This window comes from Hyperolius riggenbachi, chromosome 2 (assembly GCF_040937935.1).
Source record: "Hyperolius riggenbachi isolate aHypRig1 chromosome 2, aHypRig1.pri, whole genome shotgun sequence".
NCBI classification, from domain to species: Eukaryota; Metazoa; Chordata; class Amphibia; order Anura; family Hyperoliidae; genus Hyperolius; species Hyperolius riggenbachi.
Window position 1 is genome coordinate 478,576,701 of NC_090647.1, and position 21,713 is coordinate 478,598,413.

The 21,713-nt window shown below is 43.8% G+C and overlaps 1 protein-coding gene across 3 annotated transcripts in view; it reads right to left on the minus strand.

Moving 5' to 3' along the window:
- The window catches only part of MYO1C (myosin IC), a 236,580-nt gene that overhangs the window by 200,346 nt on the left and 14,521 nt on the right, over positions 1-21,713 (minus strand). Inside the window, exon 1 of one of the 3 annotated variants that reach the window (XM_068270280.1) lies at positions 21,006-21,026. The exons of the other annotated variants lie outside the window; for them this stretch is intronic. The gene's annotated coding sequence lies outside the window, so the exon portion shown is untranslated. Of the gene's footprint in view, positions 1-21,005; positions 21,027-21,713 lie in introns of those variants that run through there. 3 annotated transcript variants of the gene reach the window in all.

The following is a 21,713-nucleotide window of genomic DNA, read 5'->3' on the forward strand; positions in this document are numbered from 1 at the left end:
ATCAGCAGGACTGTCAAGCTACTGGTATTGTTTAAAAGTAAACATCCATACCCCTCTCAGTTTAGCTTCCCTTTAACATAGTTATTCTTCACAGATGTTCAATTGGAAGTTGAGTAAAATTACCAATTTTTCCTAAAAAGTCTCTCAAACTAAAACAGAGGCTTCTGCTCACAGCTCTGAGCAACTTCCTCAAAAGAGACAAAAATGTACATAATGGAATACAATTCAGATACGAAAAATGCACAAAGGCAACACAAGCATACACATAAAAAGTACATCTGACCAATAATAAAGTTTTTGATACTACAAGCGCACTAATGCGGCTTGCCAGCTGCTTCTGAATTCTGAAGCAGACCTCAGATACCCTCACCCGGCAGCCAGGAATGGTTAAGCACCAGAAGGGCTTTGCCTGTGATTTTCTAAGCTGTTGATAAAAGAGGAAACAACAAATCTCAGATGTTCGCTGACAGCACTTCCTAAACGCATTTTTAGTAGAATCTTAAATATTAAGTTGGAACTCCACTCAAAATGGAAAATGTGTTGTTAAAACCGTGCCCCAGATGGCGCAATGATCATTGGTAAAACTACCTGCCCAAGTCCAATACTGTAACACCTTAGTACCCAAGTATAGGATAATGTCCATCTTCTAGTGGTTAGGGCTGCACACAATTGAGTGCATAACTCTCTGGGGACAGAATCTGTATGTAAAGGGGGTTCAACCTTCAGGGCTGGAGTAAAGGCCCAAAATTACATCGTCAACTTGGTGCACTCTTTTCTGCATAGATTTTCATTTGATTTGATTATAATTATCAAATCAGATGGTTGATTGGCCAGCAAATCAAGTGACGTATGGGCAACTTAATACAGGAAACCTGGACTGAATTATTATTATTTCAATTTGTGCCATCGGGTATCAAAAGTTTGAAAAGGCTCACACTCAAACTGACAGTACATACGCTGTAACCCTCCATCCACAGAGCAACCGTTCAGACATGTCTGCTGCATTGGACAGACTTGACATGTCCGACTTGTGTGCAGTAAAGTTATGCCATAAATTTGCATTCTGGCACCTAAAGGAATGGAACAGAATGTGACATGTCCATTCAGTGAATCAAACCGTTTTTGATGCAAGTGTGAACCAGGCATAACTGTCCTCCCAGCAATCCATAGTGGAGACTGCTGAAAAATTAGTGAATCAGGGCTGGAACCCACAGGAGCGCTTTTGGCAGCGTTTTGGCAGCACTGCGATACGCTAGCAGTTTGCCAAAACGCTGGGCTAATGTTAATGGATGGGGCAACTTCCACAGGAGCGTTTGCGTTTCTCAGAAACGCAAACGCAGGACCTGCAGCATTTTGGGAGCGTTAGCGCTTTAATGTAAAGTATTGAACCGCTAGCGGAAACGCTCAGCAAAACCTAAACTGAGCGGTTTTGCTAGCGTTTTGCGGTTCAGCACACTGTAACAAAAAGAAAAATAATTCACAGGACCAATCAGGATAAAAACGCAAAACGCAAAACGCTACGCACCCGCTGGGCAAAAAAATACAATGTTGCAAAACATGACCAAAAACGCACATGAATCCGCTTGCAAACCGCTCAGACAAAACGCTAGCGGTTGCGTTTGGCGTTTGCTGATTTCAGTGGGTTCCAGGCCTAAGGGTACGTACAGACATACGATAACGATCGTTCGTTCTGAACGACGAACGATGTTAAAGGAGGTATCGGCCGATGATCGTTTGAAGAAAGGCTACTTTGAACATCGTTCGTGTACGAACGATCTTGGAACGAGCGTTGCGTGCGCAACATGATGTATAAACTGATTTCAAACACAAGTGTCAAAAAGAACCGTTTGAGCATGTGCAAAGCTTTGAGAACGAACGATCAACGACCGATCGTTGTACAGACATTACTTTTTGAACGATGGTCGTTGGAAAAGATCTGGCAGAATGGATCGTTCTTTACCAACGACATATCTCGTTGGTCGGTCGTTTTAATGATCGTTTGTGCACTTTTTACGAACGATCGTCGGGCAATGCCGTCGGTAACGATCGTTTCAAACGACTATAGTCGCATGTCTGTACGCACCCTAAGAGTTTGAACCATCATAGCACAAAGTTACTTGTAATAAATGCAGGTGTATTGCACGGGATTACGCCTGCTAATCTACCAACCCTTAACCTTTCAGTAAAATTTGCCTCCTTCTTTCTTCCGATATCACCCAAAAGATTTTGGCATTATGGTAAAAGCTTAGTATGTGTAGATTCTAGACCTCTGAAGCATGGCCGCACTACACCTGTGCAGCAGCATGGACCTGCTTGGCCTTCAGCAGAGAAAGCAGAGCCGGTCAGATCCCTGCTACTGCACAGGCACATGTCAGCAACAAGCCCTTGTCAAGAAATTTTGTGATGTGACTTTGCTGAACAGGCCAATGGAGGAGGATGGGGGATGCCTCTGGAGGGAGTCTGGTCCCTCCAGAGGCTTCCCTCTCGTGAGGAAAGTATCCAAAATGGGCACGTTTTTCCCCACAGGTTTCCTTTGAAGGAAACCTAAACTGAGAGGAATAGGGATGTTTCCTTTTAAACAATACCAATTGCCTGACAGTTCTGCTGATCTCTTTGGCTGCAGTAGTGACTGAATCAAACATCTTAAACAAGCATGCAGCTAATCCAGTCTGACTACAGTCAGAGCACCTGATCTGCATGCTTGTTCAGGGGCTGTGGCTAAAAGTATTGGAGACACAGAATCAGCAGGAGAGTCAGGCAACTGGCATTATTTTAAAAGGAAAAATCCATATCCTTCTCAGTTTAGGTTCCCTTTAAGTGGTGAGGTTCTTATAATCAAGAGCTCAAAACAACATAAAATGAGGCTCCAATGAATAATGCAATATCCAGCACCGCATGATAAAGTAGATTAACATGTATGAACAGTATTCCCAGTGTTCGATTCCAACCCCCCCTAATGACTGTTTTCAGTAAGAACACATCGCAGCAGATACAGGAACTTTAAAAGTCATTCCAGAGCAAAGGCAGTAACTGGGATTATGCACAAGGTAGGAAGACAATCATGCGGTAATCTGAGGATTGAAATATCAATATATCATGAAAAACATTTCTAAAATTAATTACTGAATTTCAGCCTTGCTACATAGAGAGTAATGCAGTCCTAGTTTAAGGCTGGACATACATTTTAAAGGGAAAATGCAATTTCATAACAATAAAAATAAAAAAGTGCCAAACAAGTTTGAAGAATTTAAGGTTATGAAAAATTCCATTTCAATCTGCAACCAGCTTATAATTAAAAAAAACTGTCAGTAAGCACACCGCTCTATGCAGCCTTAGCAACAGTATAATGTTAGGAGTACAGTTATGACACTGTAAAGAAGTTCCCATCTTGCAGCAGTAGTTTGCTGTACACTGCAAAAGGCAAATTTTCAAAACCTGCACTAAATTTACTGACTAGACGCAAACACTGACATTCCTATGTACCAATTTTTGATAGAACTAATGAGGAAAATTGTTTACAATCCTTGCGTTTTATAGAGCCAAACTAAAAACACTCAACAAAAGTAAATTCTCCTGATAAAGTGTACTGAGCAGGAGCATACTTGGGTCTTCAAAGTACAGCTGCGCTCGTCCAACGTGCAGGAGCAAGTCCACAAAGAAGAGTCTTGGACAGCAGCAGTGGGTTCACAGGGGATCTGGGAAGCTTCTGCAGCTTGGAAAGGTTTCCCACTATTCCATACGCAAGTATGTAACTTAGAGATTGTCAATGAGATACAAAAAAATTGAGCTGATGCTGCATTATGCAAATTTTGTACCTAACTGCATGCAGCTTGAAAATGGACCAATCAAATCCTGCTGAGGTAAAAATCTGATCGGTCCGCTTTCAAGCTGCATAAGTTTGCATACAAAATTTGCATAATCCTGAATCAACTCAAAATGATTTGCATCTTGTTGACCATCCCTATTATTTATAACATTTTTTCTCCTCACAGGTTTGCATTAGAACCAAATTCCAGTAAATTTTTTCTGCATTCAAAATGGACAGCATTGCATGCGATCCCTAAAGATCAATGGGAAGCAGTGCTTTTGTTGAAATAAAGATCCCAAACCATTTAGTACAGACTTCCATATACTGCAAGAAAAATGACTTCAGCTTACATAAAAATATAGCATAGTCTTTCTATCAGACACAACATTTGCTGCCAGTCAATGGATTACTGCTGCTGTTGAAAAGAAGCAACAATGGCCTCTGCTCTATGCATTTGACGCCTCCGGCAGCAAGAATCAGCACGTCAAATGCAGTGCAGTGTAACCATGACAACAATGCCTTATTGACAGTTTTGAAAATTCTTAGCAGGATGCAGGATGACAGGAGAAGATCATTTCTAATCACTTCAAATGTGTGCAGTACTGATCTAGGATTACAGCAATTGAAGAATAAAAAGTGGTATTTACCACAATTATGTTGAACAAGGACTAATTATAACAGACAGATGCCGGTGTCTTATCAATAATGTAGGGACAGAAGGCAACATAAAGAGAAGGGAAAGCAGGCTTTGTCACGTACATGACACACGCAGTGCTCAGCCCCAGGCAGCTGCAGCCTAGTAACACACCATGCAATTACTCCCCTTACCTTCCACATGCTGCCTGGTTACCCGCAGCTAAATGGAGCAGACACACGTTAGAGATACAGTATGCTATACTTCACACACATAGCTCAACCAATCACAATCCTTTGGTGTTTGAATGCAATTAAAATAAAATTTACTGTAAACCCTAACCATTTAATGTGAAACTAGATTTTTTTCCTCAGCTAAGCGCAGGCCAAAGCCAGTGTTCGCCTACTCTTTTTGCCCATTCTATGCCGTACCATTTGCCCTCCACCCCTCTCCATAGCAGCAGAACTATTATTCTGTACAGCTTTGGCCTACGTCAGCGGGCAACAGAATTTGAAAGGGTGTACGCAGCTTAAAGAGACTAATAAAAAAAAAAAAAAAAAACGTCCACTGGGGGGTACTTCTCTCGGGAGGGGGAAGCCTCAGGATCCCAATGAGACTTCCCCCATCCCTGTAGCTGCAGACAATCCAGCGTACAAGCCTTGATATATTTACCTTCCCTGGCTCCAGCGGAGGCGCTGTTGCAGCTCTCCGCACGAAGATAGGCGAAAATAGCAGATTTCTGTCGGGTCCACTACTATGCAAGCGCAGGAGACTTGCTCCTGCGCAGTGGAGCGGCCCGACAGCGATCAGCTATTTCTGCCTATCTCCGAGTGTAGAGCCGATACTGCGCCTGCGCTGGAGCCAGAAAATATTTACATCCCCGCTGTTCGGAGGGGCACAGTGAGACCGCCGTGGGACACAGGAGGACGGGGAAAGCCTCGATAGGATCCAGAGGCTTCCCCCACCCGAGGAGAGTACCCCCCAGGGGAACTTTTTTTTTTAGTTACAGGTTTTCTTTAAAGCCTTGTGCACACGCTAGATGGAGCCAAGGTGTGTACAGTGGACCCCGATGTTCGACACCTTGCTCAGTGACCAGCCTAGCAGATCGATTTGGCCAAGCACATTGGTCTACCCCCAATACAAGGCATGACTTCACTCCTGTGCTGCTGCGTCGGCAGGCTTCTGCACGCCAACGACGTGTCTGTATAGTCTCAGCCCTGCAAAGTCGCCTGATGCATCTGGTCCCGATCTCCATACGTGGTTTAACCCTTTAGCAGCCAATTTATTTAGAGGCTTGCAAGTGCTCCAGGCCAATTTATTATAGCACTTTTTTATTTCCTTCCTTCTAATTAGTACCACTGTAATGTGTATTTATGGCCACTTGTCACTAGGGGCAGTGTGAAATAGAGGACTTCTGCTTTCAGTTTCTATATTTTCTGCTAGTAGAGAGAGTTTAAAGCATTCCAAGAATTTACAGCACGACAAGTTCTGCCGTCTGAGGTCAAAAGCAGTGCACGCATCTGAAACAAGATAACTATTGAAGCTGCTAATGGGTTAATTAACACTACTTTTGTTTCTGTCAGTGTCCAGCAATTGCCACTATTGGCCATAATTGGAAGCAGTAAGTAACTGCCACTTAAACATTTGTAACTTTCAAAGTGGTAAATCCATTTTACTTCAGTGGATGTGCACCTCAGCACTGAGCCTTTTGCTATGACGTGCCACAGACCGGTCATTTGCATGCCTGTTCAGATCATTCACAAGCGATTTCTCTCCCATGACAAGAAAACAAAAGTATACAATTCATTTTAGACAAAGCTATGTTACACGTAAACGCAATATTAATATTATCCTAAGCAATTAGGATTTTACCAGCCTGCAGCAATTATGCCAGTAATTAGATAAGTCATAAAACAAACTGCTGACATCCTGAGCTTGTTGTGATACACTAACAGCTGAATCTGAATCCTTCCCATGACATCCAGTGATACCGCAGCATCCAATCACGCGAGTGAGATCCGTGGCAGAGTAATTGGTATCATCACTTGGAAGGTGTTAGTTTCCAATCCATCAGCAGCTCGCTGTAGGCTGAGGACATGAACATTCTTCCCTCCAGTGTCAGTTGCACTGATGAACTTTGGTATGTGCCAACCTCAGCCTGCACCCCATTTATGCAACACCTCCCCTAGTCCCCTCTCATAGGTTTGCTTTACTGTTCACCCTATATTCTAAGAACTCAACACAAATTAACTCAAGATGAAAAGAACCAGACACCACACTCCGATGACAGAACTACAGAACATCCAAAGCAATAGCTATACCCTATAAATTGTAGCAGAATTCAAATATTTACACTTTTAGTTGATAAACCTATCCAATTGTGTTTCAAACAGAATTCAAAGACCTATTCTACATTAGTGACAGCGAAACCCTATGTGCTAGCAGCTTGTGCCTGTAAGTATATGAATTTACTACTGTACCCCAATAGAGAAGGGTTCAGCTAAAGTACAGATGCGGTTTCTTACCCTGTAAAATATTTCTTCTAGTACCTAGGCCAGCCAGCTGGAAAATGTGTTGAAATTCGAACACAACATGGCCCACTCTGATTAATTATGCTGCTTGCTCTGCTGCATGAAGGGACAAGACAGCTGCTGTGTGTGTTCAGTGCACTCTGTATACAACAGAGCAGGCAACAAATAAGAATGGAAGGCAGAGCTGCAGAACTCACCACAGCGTGGTTCACTCAACAATTTTCTTCTGGCTAGATTAGGTACTGGGGATTTGTTTTCCTCATTAGAAACTCATACAGTCTTAGGTTTCCATGACCATTTATGATCATATCATGTGACTATGTACCCAAGCGTGTTTGGTGGAATAGCAACAGACTTATCTCAAGTCTGTACACCGCTTTAGATTACAAGTGCTCTTTTGTGAAGGGAGCCTTTTCTCCAGCTGCGTAGTACACACTCACGCTAGACTAGACAGAACTCTGATCCCTCCCCCCTTAGCAACGGTACACAAGACTTATATTACTGGTATAATATAGCAACATGTCTGTACAGCGTTCGTTCCCCAAAGTGCCACCCACGGGACTAAACCCGATCCTGATGGGCAACACAAATGGTGCACACCTTTAGATCTTGGTGGTTGTCATAGTCAAGGTATACCTGCCCTTGCTAATGGAGATAGAACGAATCTGTAAATAAAATATGTGTTAGTACTGCAAAGCAAGTACATGAAATGTGGGAACCACAACAGAGATGACTTTGAAAAACCTCAGACTCCCTTTAAGCAAACAAAACATTTACAATTAACGCAACAAACTGATACACTGGCACCTAATCACACCTACCAACACTTCCTCACTGTGCTGTCATGCAAAGCAAGAGAAGGTAACGTCACAGTTTAGAATTACTGCTTCTACAGTATGCAAACTATCAGGAAAATCTCACTGGGCTAAACAGGCCTTTGTAAAAGAGAAACAAGTCACAGGTACGGCTGCCAGATAAGCAGCTATTGATGCTGAGACACACCGACACACTTACTTCTGTTAGCAAGCCTGAGGAGAAAAAGACAAGCTCCATGAGGGATAAACCCATTGAGTAAATATATGATTACATTCTTTACATGGCGTGTCAACCTGTGACAGGTCTAGTTTCTTTACAGTTATATTATTATTATTGATTTATAAAGCACCAACATATTCTGTGGCGCTGTACAAAGTAGGAAACAAACATGGGGTACATAATAATACAGACAATGCTATACACCAAAATACAAGATACATAATTAGTGACAAAATACAAAGAATGATACAAAAGCAAATTATAGAATTGGTAATGACAGTGATAAAATTAACATGATGAATAAAATGTATAATGGTTACCAAAACACAAAAGGGGGAGAGAACCCTGCCCTTGCGGGCTTACAATCTAAAGTTATATAAAATAGCATTAAACACAGCCACACTTCGAAGCATTAGTAATACAATATACTTGCTGAGGAAATCAGTTTGTGTTGCCTCTCAAGGGATTGGCAGCAGAAACCGCCTCTGGCACCTTCTGCTGGTATCCCCCGTCAGCAATGCAGATAACAGAGGTGTTACTGAACCGAACAGAGAGCCAGGAAAACACTGAAACGCTGGGTCCTAAAACTGTATTTACATTAATTGAGAACTAAAAAGCCATTATGAAGCGCATTACTGGTTCAGAGAAGCTTTACCACAGAAACACAGCATTAATACGTATGGAAACCAATCTCTCGGGCTCCATTGCAAGCCAAAGGCTGCACAGATGCATTGCTAGCCTCGGGCCAGCGACATGTTCTGTTTGCTATGCGGGAGGTGCGAAGGTTCAACAGAGAAGTGTGGGAGTGACGTTGCATGGTGGGTAGAGTGAGTTGGGAGAATAATCGCTGACTGAGGTGTCAGGGACCACCATACTCACGCTAGATTTTTGATGCTTGTCTCTGTCCAGTTCCATCTAATGAGTGTACAAGGCTTTAAGATAAATGTCACTCTTGGGGTGCACACACACTATCAAATTCTGTACCCAGTCGAGATTGGTCCCTCTGGTGACAGTTCAGGGTACAATGCTGTACAAATTGGAGGGCCGACTTGGCTTGTACACAGCCGAAGCTATCAGTCAGGCTGTTCGCTGGCCAATGTGCGGGGGGGGGGGGGGGGGGGGTAGGAAATGTGCGCAGGACCTGTGTACCAGGGCTGTGGAGACGGTACAAAAATCATCCGACTCCTCAGTTTACGAAACCACCGACTCCAGGTACCCAAAAATGCTCCGACTCCGAGACTCCTAAGACCTGCCCTGTACACTGGATTCTTGGTAGAAGCAGTTGATATGAGAGGGGTGGGGGGGAGGGAGTATACATAAGAGGCCAATAATACTGCATGCAAATGTATTTAACGCAGCTTAGATATGGACCAATGCAACAAAGCTGTATGCATGTGGAAAAAAAAAATAGACTTATTACGTATCTTATTACTGGCCATCAATAGGCCTCTTTCAGCCAGGAGCCCGAAATCCGAAATGCGTGCTCGTCAGACAGTTCTGACTGATGCAGCCAAATGGCAGCATTAACACCACGCACATCAGTGCTTGACACGCGGTGGTGTTACCTGGCTGCAGAAACCGTGACATGTCTCGTCTGAGCACGGCGGTGGGTACACTCAGATGTGACTCCATTGGGTGGGGGGGGGGGGGAAGCAACCTGTCCACCGCCAGTACCAAGCGCTAACAAACCCCTGTGCAGTTGACAGGCTGCCTGTATGAAACAGCCACTAATCATAGCCTATTGGTTCACATGTCTCAGGTGTGGTCCTATTCCAAAGGCTACCCATTTCTTCCTGCCCTGATGTGGAGATACAGAGATACTCTGATAGACTCCTGTGTGATACTCTGTGCTGTATCTGTGTAGAATGTACATTGCCTTCTTACCCATCAGGTTAGCAGTTACCTGCGGTTTCCATGTCAGTGGCTCTGTTTATGGCACTCCTAAATTGATGTACAAACACAACTGAAAGGGTGTATTCACCTCTGAAGAAGTGGACTTTGTTCTGTAAAACGCACATCAGAATTTGCATTCACAAAGCTTGGTAAACAACTGTCATCCATTTATAAGAAAAATCACGCAATGCACATTTTTACAAAGTTCTTTATGAAGCAAACTTGTCCAAGATTTAAACACTTCACCACTGAGGGGTTTTACCACCTGACCACCAGAGCAATTTTCACCTTTCAGCGCTCCTTCCATTCATTCGTCTATAACTTTATTATTACTTATCCCAATGAAATGAACTATATCTTGTTTTTTTCGCCACCAATTAGGCTTTCTTTAGGTGGGACATTATACCAAGAATTATTTTATTCTAAATGTGTTTTAATGGGGAAATAGGAAAAAATGTGGGAAAAAAATTATTTTTCAGTTTTCGGCCATTATAGTTTTTAAATAAAGCATGCTACTGTAATTAAAACCCATGAAATGTATTAACCCATTTGTCCCGGTTATAAAACCATTTAAATTATGTCCCTATCACAATGTTTGGCGACAATATTTTATTTGGAAATAAAGGTGCATTTTTTTCAGTTTTGCATCCATCCCTAATTACAAGCCCGCAGTTTATAAAGTAACAGTGTTATACCCTCTTGACATAAATATTTAAAAAGTTCAGTCCCTAAGGTAACTATTTATGTTTTTTTTTTTTATTTTATTTTTTTATTACAAAAAATAAAATAAAAATTGGGGAGTGTGGGAGGTAAAGAGTTAATTTATTGTGTAAATGTAATGTTTGTATATGTAAAATGCTTTTAGGGTGTAGTTTACTATTTGGCCACAAGATGGCCACAGAGTGTTTGTTTACATGCGACCTGTAAGCGTCCGGAAGGACGCTTACAGGAAGCAGTAGGAGGCTGGGAGACTCACAATGATCTCGCTGTTTCTGAAAGAAGCAGCAGATCATTGCGGGGGCTTAGATCAACGAACGGGAATGGATTTTCCCGTTCATTGATCTCCGGGCGAGCGGGCGGCGGCGTGCACGAGCGGCGGGTGCGCGCGCACGAGCGGCGGGAGCGCGGACAGCAGCGGTAGCGCGGAAGGTACGGATTTCTCTGTCCCTGGTTTTTTAGGAGGGAAAAAAGGGGCGGAGAAATCCGTACGCGTGGGGGTAAAGTGGTTAATAAAGGATCGCTTTATTTCCTTACTCATGGTAAAAGTAAACAGTATATTATAGCTACTAGCGCTTGCAATTACTTTAGACTACTTGTTTGCTATATTGCATTATAAAATATCCCTCATTTCTAGCCTTCCATTCATTTATAACTGGGACATTACAGCATGACGGCTCTTAGGGTCAGTTCACACTTGTTTAAAAAAACGTATTCGTGGCCCCAGTTTTTGGCACGGATCAAAACCGCAGCCACGAAAACCAATGTTTAAAATAGCGGCCGTCTTCACACACACACACACACACACACACACACACACACACACACACACACACACACACACACACACACACACACACACTTTAAAAAATGGATCCACAGGATCCATTTTGAAAGACTGAACGGAGAGTCCAGATTTGCAGGTTTTTCACAGACCCCGGATACACAGAGGGGTAGTGAAAGGCTACACAGAAACGGATCTCCCTCTACAGAGACCTTTTGCACACACAACAGAGGCAAAAACGGATTGCCTACTGCCTGCTCCTCCCTTTAACATCTCCTATCCAATAGAAACACACATGAAGAAAGGACATACGTTCAAACGGACTGGAAGCGTATGCTACAAAAGGACATCTTGAAAAACTGATCAGTTTTGCATCAGTTTTTAGAAAAATGTATCAGTTTGAAACTGATCCGATCTGCAACTGGACATGTGTGGACCGAGCCTTAGTATTGTCTGATAAAGCGTTGTGCTTCCAGACAGGTAGCAGGATTCCTCAGCGGAGCAGTCATTTAAAGGTCATTCATAAAGCTGAAAGAATTTCTTTACTAAAAATAAAAAAACAAAGCTGCAAAAGCAACATAATGGCGGCATGCATGCTGCAGTATTCTGCTAAATGCATCCAAATTCCCATAGCCATGCATGGCACAGTGATCGCGATCCAGTTGCTAATTTCCATCAGCATCGGAAGACTATGATCATGATAGGGTTTAGATTGTGAGCCCCTCTGAGGGATGGTTCTCTGTACAGTGCTGCGGAAGATGTCAGTGCTATATAAATACTAAATTATAAACAGGATCCTAGGTAGAATTAGCACTTTAAGGCTCCCTGCACACTGCAAATCCGTTTTCCAATTCCGTTTCCAATTTTCAATTCTAAACAGAAAAACGGATCAAAAAACGCAGCATGCAGTAAAGATTAAAAATCGGAATCGGATGTAAAAAACGATTAAAAAGCGGAATCGCATGCAGTGTGCAGGGAGCCTAAAGGATACCCAAGGTGACATGTGACATGATGAGATAGACGTGTATGTACAGTGCCTAGCACACAAATAACTATTCTGTATTCCTTTTTTTTCCCTTTCTCTGCCTGAAAGAGTTACATATCAGGTATGTAAGTGGCTGACTCAGTCCTGACTCAGACAGGAAGTGACAACAGTGTGTCCCTCACTGATAAGAAATTCCAACTATAAAACACTTTCCTAGCAGAAAATGACTTCTGAGAGCAGGAAAGAGATTAAAAGGGTCAATTGTTAATAGAATTTTTAACTGACATAATTCAATCAATTTGCCATTGAGCAAAAACAATAAAAGTTAAAACTTAAAAAGTAGATTTAAATATAAAATAAAACTGTGGAATATCTTAAAAAGCCATTTTTAGGAGAAGAAGGATACATACAATTGTTTATCTAATTACCGGTAGTTTATTTTCGCCTCATGTGTCCTTTAATACCTGCCTCCCTGAAGTAAGGATGTTCCCATCCACTCAGCTTTCCCCTGCTTTCTTTAAACATATTCTTGAAATTCAAGCCTCCTACTGTTTTACATCTGCTTTGTTTTACAGTCAAACTTCACAGGAGCTGAATGGTGCTACCTGACAGGTGCTTTACAAATGAGAGCGGCAGCAAAGCATGCTTACTGGAATGCAGAGTGCACCTATTTCACTACAATAGACATAGTTCTGTGGCTGGCAAGATAATGATAGAATGCTGAATATTCAAAGAATGACAGAGGTTCAGCAGTAACCCACACATACGAATGTAGTGGCTGTGACAGCGCTACACGACACCAAGGAATGCTGGCGGCAGTAAATAAGGCATTTATGAGCCTTTGTGCAGCTTTCAGAGTACAATGTCCCAGCACCTCGGAATGCAAATAAAAATTCTCCCTATGCGCTTCGCAGGTATAAGGTTTCCAATCTACATCATACAAATAGGGGCATGATCAGATGACAGTTAACCTAATTGGTTTTTAGAGTTATGGGAGGATACAGGAAAAACCAGAGGAAACATACAAACGCATGAGAAATTACAGGAGAAAAAAAAAAAAAAAAAGATAAAAAAAAAAAAAAAAAAAAAAAAAAAAAAAAGAGTACTTCTAGTGGGACGTGAATCCGGAACGATAAACTTCAAGACAAGAGAGCCAACCCATCAGCCACAATGCTAAGAGTATAACTGTTACAGGGGAACTACTCAAAAAACTTTCTTTGGTTTGAGACTGCAGATGTAGAATAAAGGTGCCCATACACTCGTCAGATTGGCAGCAGATAGATAAGAAATGCATCTGATGATCTATCTGATGCGTTTTTAGAACATTTTTTACCAGGATAGAATTCCAACAGATTTCAGTTTGAAATCTATTGAAATTCGATCTGATGGCATTTTTTTGCCATCAGATTTCCATTAAGGCCAATGCAAAACTGATAAGCAATCTCTTCAGATCGACCTAAATTTTCCACCCTGCAAGTTCGATGGAAATCCATCGAAATCGATCGGTCGATTGGCCAACCGATTTGCAATCGATCAATCGATCGATCGGGATCGATCGGCCAGAAAATCGGCTGAGTGTATGGGCTGCTTAAGTAGCTTTTCCAGCTTTGGGTTGCTGTCTGTGCCCCCACTGGGTACAGTTATCACTGAGACAAGGTCATGTAGGGAATACACCCTGATGGGGACACTGACTGCAGTAACACATCATTCTAATGTAGTGAGAAGGTTATTAAAACGCAAAGCTGTATGTAAAATGATTACAAAACAGTAGTGTTATTTATCCAGCTGTGCATTGTGACAGGGATGTGTAGATCATAAGTCTGGTAGAATATAATTAGAAATCTTGTTAGCAGGTAAAATAATAAACCATCCATGTACTGTTATTTTGAAGAAAATTAACAGAAAGAAGGGGTGAAGAGAAACAGAGAGCCTTCATGCGGGTTTCCACTAGCCACCCTCGTGCGTCCTGCAGGATATGCCCGCTGTCACTTGAAGTGATGCAAACACGCATCCAGATCACTTAACTATGCCACATAGCAGGGATTCTGGTCCGTGCTGCAGAAATCTGCAGCATGCCGTCCATAATCACTCCACAGTGTGAATCGAACAGCTAACAAAAGAAAGTATAGTCAGCGTTTTCCCGCCTGACTCACCTGCTGGGAAACACTAGACCCCGTTTACATTCAGAACCGCAAATCACGATAGCAATTGTGATTTTGCATTGCTGTTTTCCACGATTTTTCAAGTGCGTTATTCATTCCAGTGAATGAGAATCGTAAATCGAGCACTGAGAAATGCTGCATGCAACACATTGGAGATCAGTGGAAATCGCAAATGCGTCGCAATCGCCACAGTGTGAGTAATCCCACATTACTTGTGCACCAGTGCTTCACTGATCACTAGCGAACAAAGCACGAAACATGGGCTGAAAGCGCCAGAGTGTAAAGGAGGCTAAAATTATAATGTGAAATTCTGACAAATAATTGTGTTTATAATGTTATACTCACAAAAGTGTGCCAAACAGCAGGAAGAATAAACCCAACCCCACTCAGGTCCCTCTCAAGTTCCTCTCTGCAGGGCTGGGCCAAAAATACCCTCCACTCAGGATGCAGTGTTCTCCCAGGTTCTTTTAGCCGTGTGCTCCACCTAGCTAGTTTTGGTGAGCACCCGACTGTCATCGGCTCACCTCCTCTTATGCTGTAAGCAAAGTTGTGCTGAGAAGCGTCGGCCCTGCATTCTCTCATCTCGCCCCACCCAGCTACTTTTTCATGCCACCCAGCTGGAAAACATTTCTGGGGAGAACACTGGGGTGGCTTAAAACAGAATACAATTATTTCAATGTACCAACGTGAAATTAAATATTTGAAAACAGCTTTCAATTTGGCACCTCTGAACAATTTTAACCACTTAAGTACCAGCGGTCTCTGCCCCCTTAACCACTTGAGGACCACAGTCTTTCTACCCCTTAAGGACCAGAGCCTTTTTTTCCATTCAGACCCCTGCAGATTTAACGGTTTATTGCTCGGTTATACAACCTACTATCTATATGAAATTTCCCTCCTTTTCTTGTCACTAATGCAGCTTTCTTTTGGTGCTATTTGATTGCTGCTGCAAGGTTTACTTTTTATTATATTCATCAAAAAAGACATGAATTTTGACAAAGATTTTTTTTTAACTTTCTGTGATAAAATTTGTCAAATAAAGTAAAATATCTGTATAAATTTTGTCCAAAGTTATTGTGCTACATGTCTTTGATAATAAAAAAAAACAAAAAAAAACATTGTGTGTATTTATTGGTTTGGGTAAAAGTTATAGCGTTTACAAACTATGGTGCAAAAAGTGAATTTTCCCATTTTGAAGCATCTCCGACTTTTCTGACCACCTGTCATGTTTCATGAGGTGCTAAAATTCCAGGATAGTATAAATACCCCCCAAATGACCCCATTTTGGAAAGAAGACATCTCAAAGTATTCACTGAGAGGCAAGGTGAGTTCATAGAAGATTTTATTTTTTGTCACAAGTTAGTGGAAAATGACACTTTAAGGGTGCGTTTCCACTAGTGCGGTGGGGAATCGCAGCGGATTCCCCGCAGACGAATTCGCATGCGGTTGTATGCGAATTTTACCGCGAATTCGCATACGATTTCGCATAGATGATGCTGTGTGCAAATTTATCCATGTCAGTGCCTGTGTGCTTTTTCATTGATTCCATGCGAAATCGTATGCGAATTCGCATGAAAATTCGCATAAAAAAACGCCATGCGAATTCCCTATTAAATACAATGTATGCGAATCGCATGCGGTGTGTGCAGTGTCCGAATTCGGATGACTCTGCTGTGCAGATTTATCCTGCACAAGAAAACGCTCAGTTTTCCTGACAAGTGGACACAGGCTCATTAACTTTTATTGGTTATGCGAATTTGCATGCGGGGAACGCATGCGAATTCGCGTTAGTGGAAACGTACCCTGAGAAAAAAAATAAATAAATAAAAAGTTTCCATTTCTGCTAACTTGTGACAAAAAAAAAAAAAAAAATGAAATCTGCCACGGACTCACCATGCCCCTCTCTGAATACCTTGAAGTGTCTACTTTCCAAAATTGGGTCATTTGTGGGGTTTGTTTACTGTCCTGGCATTTTGGGGGGTGCTAAATTGTAAGCACCCCTGTAAAGCCTTAGGCTGGTTTCACAGTGGGACGTTACAGGCGCACGTTAGAGCAGCCTGTAATGCACAGCCATGAAAAATCAATGGGCTGTTCACAGTGCCCACGTTGCGTTACATTGTAACGCAGTACGTCTACATAACGTACTGCATGCAGTACTTTACACGCTGCTAAGCCGCGTTAGACTGTTTGCACATGCTCAGTGGGGGGCGAGAGGAGGCAGGGAGATGCCGCTACAGTAGCCGCGCACATGGCTACTTAATATGCACTGCACTGGCGGCTGCTGATTGGCCGGCGGGACCACATGATGCGGAGTGTCTCACTCCGCATCACGAGGTCCCGTCGGCCAATCAGCGCCACTCTGGGAGACCTTATGCGGATAGAGCCGCGTTAGCCGGCTCACTCTAACGTCCTCTCCCGCACCACCAGGCGTTGCGTTAGGGGCACGTTATGCGACCATAACGTCCCCTAAAACGCAACGTCCTGGTGTGAAACCAGCCTAAAGGTGCTCATTGGACTTTGGGCCCCTTAGCGCAGTTAGGCTGCAAAAAAGTGCCACACGTGGTATTGCCGTACTCAGGAGAAGTAGTATAATGTGGGGGTGTATTTTTACACATACCCATGCTGGGTGGGAGAAATATCTCTGTAAATGACAAGGTTTTGATTTTTTTTTTTTTTTTTTACACACAATTGTTCATTTACAGAGAGATTTCTCCCACCCAGCATGGGTATGTGTAAAATTACACCCCAAAACACATTATACTACTTCTCCTGAGTACAGCGATACCACGTGTGGCACTTTTTTGCACCCTAACTGCGCAAAGGGGCCCAAAGTCCAATGTGTACCTTTAGGATTTCCCAGGTCTTTTTGAGAAATTTGGTTTCAAGACTACTCCTCATGGTTTAGGGACCCTAAAATGCCAGGGCAGTACAGGAACCCCACAAGTGACCCCATTTTAGAAAGAAGACACCCCAAGGTATTCCGTTAGGGATATGGTGAGTTCATAGAAGATTTTATTTTTTGTCAAAAGTTAGCGAAAATTGACACTTTGTGAAAAAAAAACAATAAAAATCAATTTCCGCTAACTTTTGACAAAAAAAATCTTCTATGAACTCACCATACCCCCAACGGAATACCTTGGGGTGTCTTTTCTAAAATGGGGTCACTTGTGGGGTTCCTATACTGCCCTGGCATTTTAGGGGCCCAAAACCGTGAGGAGTAGTCTGGAAACCAAATGCCTCAAAATGACTGTTCAGGGGCATAAGCATCTGCAAATTTTGATGACAGGTGGTCTATGAGGGGGCGAATTTTGTGGAACCGGTCATAAGCAGGGTGGCCTCTTAGATGACAGGTTGTATTGGGCCTGATCTGGATAGGAGTGCTAGGGGGGGGTGACAGGAGGTGATTGATGGGTGTCTCAGGGGGTGGTTAGAGGGGAAAATAGATGCAATCAATGCACTGGGGAGGTGATCGGAAGGGGGTCTGAGGGTTTGGCCGAGTGATCATGAGCCCACACCAGGCAAATTAGGGCCTGATCTGATGAGTAGGTGTGCTAGGGGGTGACAGGAGGTGATTGATGGGTGTCTCAAGGTGTGATTAGAGGGGGGGGGGAATAGATGCAAGCAATGCACTGGCAAGGTGATCAGGGCTGGGGTCTGAGGGCGTTCTGAGCGTGTGGGTGGTTGATTGGGTGCCCGCAAGGGGCAGATTAGGGTCTAATCTGATGGGTAATGGGTGGTGATAGGGGGTGATTGATGGGTAATTAGTGGGTCTTTAGAGGAGAGAACAGATGTAAACAATGCACTTGGGAGGTGATCTGACGGCGGGTTTGCGGGCGATCTGATGGTGTGGGTGGGTGATCAGATTGCCCGCAAGGGGCAGGTTAGGGGCTGATTGATGGGTGGCAGTGACAGGGGGTGATTGATGGGTGATTGACAGGTGATCAGAGGGTTATTACAGGGGGATAGATGCATACAGTACACAGGGGGGGGGGGGAAATCAGGAGCCCCCAGGGGGCAGTTAGGACCTAAAATAAAACAATAGCAGTGACAGGGAGTGATTGATTGGTGATTAGGGGAGTGATTGGGTGCAAACTGTGGTCTGGGGGGTGAGCAATCAGAGGGAAGGGGGGGCAGGAACAGTGTGTTTGGTGCAAACTAGGGTGGCTGCAGCCTGCCCTGGTGGTCCCTTGGACACTGGGACCACCAGGGCAGGAGGCAGCCTGTATAATACACTTTGTATATATTACAAAGTGTATTATACACTTTGTAGCGGCGATCGTGGGGTTAACAACCCGCCGGCGCTTCCGAACGGCTGGCGGGTTGTCGTCGCGGGTGGGCGGAGCCAGTTGCCGGGGGAAGCGCGCGTCACCAGTGACGCTATCGCTCCCCCGGCATGCCGAAAGGACATGGGCTATTGCGGTCCTTTCGGCTTCCACTTTGCCGCCGCCCATCGGCTGTGGGCGGTCGGCAAGTGGTTAAAGGACATCCGAGGCAAAAAAAAAAACAAAAAACTGAAACAATTGTATCTGTCCTCCTCCTTTTAACCACTTGCCGACCGCACGCTTATACCGTGCGTCGGCAAAGTGGCAGCTGCAGGACCAGCGACGCAGTACTGCGTCGCCAGCTGCAGGCTGATTAATCAGGAAGCAGCCGCTCACGCGAGCGGCTGCTTCCTGTCAATTCACGGCGGGGGGCTCCGTGAATAGCCTGCGGGCCGCCGATGGCGCCTCGCAGGCTAAATGTAAACACAAGCGGAAATAATCCGCTTTGTTTACATTGTACGGCGCTGCTGCGCAGCAGCGCCGTAAGGCAGATCGGCGATCCCCGGCCAATCAGCGGCCGGGGATCGCCGCCATGTGACAGGGGACGTCCTGTCACTGGCTGCACAGGACGGTCCTTTAAGGACCAGAGACCGCTGGTACAATAACGGCAGAATCCCGACGAATCGCCGCGCATACCTGCTGCAACCGCCGTCATCGCCGCACGCCGGGACCCCCAGGACAGACTCTGCCGTCTCTGTGACGGCAGAGTCATGTGAGCCAGTCAGGAGCCGCTTTCATTGACTCCTGACCGTGTCTGTCAATTTAAGCCAATGGGAGCGGCTTACATTGATATCAGCTCCTGACCGGCTCACATGGCTCTGCCATCATAGAGACAGGCAGAGCCTGTGGGATGCGGCGAGACACGTCGGGTTTGAGCGGCACGATCGGCGGGGAGCAATGGAAACGGCAAATGCGCGCTGCAGACGGTGATTGAAATCTACTTCCTGCCAGCCAGGAGCCCACCAAAACATGACGTAGACTTCAATCACCTCGGTCCTTAAATAGTTAAAGTACTGTTAGTTTACTTCAAATGACAATTGCACTTTTAAAGTTGGTGGCTGCAGGGGGCTGGTAGAAGCCCCAGGTAAGTGAAACACTCCCCCCCCCCCCCCCCTTAGATTTAGGTTCCCTTTAAGCCTCGTACAAAAAAAAAAACTATGAAACAAAAACCAAGCATCAGGACATGATCCCTCAGGTGACAGTTTGGGGCTGCGTCCTGTATAGATGTGCCGCTAGCCCACCAGCCAGCAACATGTCAATGAACGATGCAGTAGGCCGCTGTACACACAGACTCTCAGCAGAGGTGGCCTGACCAGCTGAGAACCATCTAGCATGTATACATAGCCAAAGCTGCAGCCATCAGTTTAAGTAGAAGATTTTGAAGATTAAAAAGGCGTAAGAATTTGCTCAAATATATGTAGGTCAAAAACTTACTGGTTTAATTTTTTTCAAGTTAGCCAATAAATGGTGTCATCCTGCTTTGGAGTTTTGTTTTTTTAATTTGATATTGTTTTTAATGCAACTACATCAAAACTTATCCCTGTGTGGGAAGCCTTTAGAACAGTGGTGCTCAAACTAAGGTCGGCGGGCCGAATGTGGCCCACTGAGGCTTTTTCATCGCCCCCCCCCCCCACACACAAAATGTATTACTTATAGGTGGGGTCAGCTATATCTTTAAATATTGGTGATCCGCATATAAAACAGCAGTGCTGGCACCAGCCATCCACATGGAAGTCAGAAAGCAGTAATTCGCTGGTTTCCAATCAAATTCCACATCAGGTCGGTGACACTGCTGTCCAATTGGACTGCACGTTGTCACCTGGGTATGCTTCACTGTCTGGCCAGTAAAGGCTTCTACATCATTTTATGGATACTCCAGTCCCCCAGCAGTCTGAAATATGCTGACTCGGCCCTCGACCCAAAATGTTTGGGGACCCCTGATTTTTATAGAATGCATGTTGAATTAAAAAAAATTGGGATGGACTGTAGCAGAGCTGTACGGATTGTACCATACAAAACAGTATATTACATATGGGTTTCTTAAACAGGCACTATGCACATATTATAAGATGTACATTTTTTCCAGCGTAACACGAGTCATAAATTACTTTTCTCCTATGTTGCTGTCACTTACAGTAGGTGGTAGAAATCTGACAGAAGCGACAGGTTTTGGACTAGTCCATCTCTTCATAGGGGATTCTCAGCAAGGCTTTTATGCTTTATAAAAATATACACTAAAAAGAATTTAAACAATGATGCTGGCCAGCATCCCTGCTTGCTACGGTTTTTTGGCAGTTGGACAGAGCAACTGCCATTCACCACCGTAAGTGCTTTTGAAAATAAATAAATCCTTGCGTATCCCCCATGAAGAGATGGACTAGTCCAAAACCTGACGCTTCTGTCAGATTTCTACTACAGCAACACAGGAGTAAGTAAGTAATTTATGGCTCATTTTACTCTGGAAAAAAAAAACACACTTATTTGTATGTTTGCACATATTTTACAATTTTTCGCCATAGTGTCCCTTTAAATCCTTGTCAATACTATACGGCCACATTCCAGCCTGGTGACATTTAGAAGCCACAGCACTGGACACAAAGGATGATTTTCCAGCTGGGATTAATATCCCTATACAGGCAGTCATTTCTACATGATTGACTTTCCACATGTTGCCATGCTATTCTGCAGCAGGAACTGGATACACCGTGTATCTCTGATAAGGACTAGCAGTGCTCAGGTAGGAAGGATCTAGGTGGGGTAGGACATTTCCTGAAAGGGAGCCCTGATTACACAAGCAGTGAAAGTATGCAGCGTTCATTATAAATACAGTATATCTGTGTGG